At 40.7% G+C, this 1,847-nt stretch overlaps 1 non-coding gene across 1 annotated transcript; it reads left to right on the top strand.

Moving 5' to 3' along the window:
- The first annotated feature begins 929 nt into the window (after positions 1–929).
- On the top strand, positions 930–1,039 carry LOC122028401. Its single transcript, XR_006124790.1, has one exon. It is a non-coding gene; the product is annotated as a small nucleolar RNA R71 (small nucleolar RNA).
- The last annotated feature ends 808 nt before the right edge of the window (positions 1,040–1,847 follow it).

Here is a 1,847-nt window from a genome sequence, read left to right as displayed (position 1 = left end):
GAGTCCCTTCAACTTTCTTGGTAATCTCCCCCTATCCTTGTTCTGGACCAAATTAGGGATGAGAGGAGAGGACTCTTCTTCTAATTCAATTCCTTTCTGGGCAGTCATCTGGAGATCTCCCAAAGTCCATCCGCTCCTTAGCTCAATGCGGTTGCATTGTTCCACCGGGTGTATGTCGGGCTTTCCCGAAAATGCTCCTGGCCTTCTTGAAAAGTACTGGGCTATCTAGGCGATCTAGCTATCTTGCATCTTTTGATGCTTTTTAGAATTCTCCATTCTTTGATTCAATTGCTTAATTTCGTTCTTCATTTCTTTTTGCTCCAAGAGAGCTTCTTCAAGCATCTTTTTAATTCTGGATAATTGCAAGGATTGTTGTTGTTGATGAGTCTGTTGTCCAGATTGGTAGCTTTGTTTTGCTGGTCCTTGATCTTGATTGCCCCGAAAAGAAAATTTTGGATGGTTCCTCTACCCAGGGTTGTATGTGTTGGAGCAAGGATTATTTTGCCTTTGGTTATATCCGACTATCACATCACATTACTCAAGTTGGTTTATTTGTACTTGTATTGGTCCTAGGGGCAAGTATCTTGAGCATGATCCGAACTTCCACAAGTTCACATACACACACTATTGCATTGGCTATGTTGTTCCCCATGGTCTCAAACTTCTTGGTCAGAGCATCCAGCTTTGTAGACATGAGCGTGATTGCATCTACGTCAAATTTTCCAGATGCCTTGATTGGATACCCAGGGAAGGAACCTCCAGATCTCTCTGTTGCCCACTGATGATGGTTCTGGGCCACATTCTCTATTATCTCTTCAGCTTCATCAAGGCTCTTGTTCATCAATGCCCCTCCTGCTGCAGAATCGAGGGACACCTTCGTGTGATAGTTGATTCCATTATAGAATGTGTGTAGCACCAGCCACTTCTCGAGGCCATGATGGGGGCACTGTCTCAACATATTCTTGAATCTGTCTCATGCTTTGAATAACGATTCTGAGTCTATCTGTTTAAAGCTTGCAATTAAATTCCTTATGTGCGCAGTTTTACTCAGTGGGTAGAATTTATCCAAAAATTTTTGTTCACACTGCTCCTAAGATGTAATGTTGTTTGCTGGTAAAGAATTAAGCCAATGCTTGGCTCTATCTTTCAGGGAACCTTACTGTTTCTAGCGGGACCCCATTCACTTCCATAGCGCTACAGATCTCATAGAAAAGCTCCAAGTGATGATTTGGATCATCGTGCGGTCCTTCTCCAAATTGATTTTGCTAGACCATGTGGATTACTACAGGCTTGATTTCAAAATTTTTGGCTTCAATTGGTGGTCGAGTGATACTAGACCGTAGCCCTCGTGCATAAGGTGCTACGTAGTCCTTTAAAAGCTTATCAGCCATTTCAGAAGTTTCTTGTTATGTTTGGAGTTTTTGCAAGTTTCTTCTCCTCAGGTAAGTTCTATCAATTTCTGGATCGAACGGCAAAAGTTTTCTTGAAAGATTAGCTCTTCGCATGCAAGAACAAGATATTGAATAATTCAAGTATAGAGTAAAAGAATAGAGTTAATTTTTTTTTATGTTTTAATAAGAATGTAGAAAGTAATGCGGAAATAAAGAAAAAAAAGTCTAGTTTAATCCAATATGATTATCACTAATGTTATAGATGTAGTCCCCAGCAACGACGCCAAAAACTTGTTACGCTTCCGCAAGTGCACGGATACGTCGTCAGTAATAAAAGATTATCGATCCCACGAGGACTAGTTATAAGCACCAGCGATTGTTCACGTAGAATTAGCTAAACTACCGATGGTTGTAGGTGAACTATTTCTTAAGAAGAGAAGAACTTGGGAAGTAGAT

This window comes from Zingiber officinale, chromosome 10A (assembly GCF_018446385.1).
Source record: "Zingiber officinale cultivar Zhangliang chromosome 10A, Zo_v1.1, whole genome shotgun sequence".
Lineage (NCBI taxonomy): Eukaryota > Viridiplantae > Streptophyta > Magnoliopsida > Zingiberales > Zingiberaceae > Zingiber > Zingiber officinale.
This window is presented reverse-complemented; position numbering and strand designations above follow the sequence as displayed.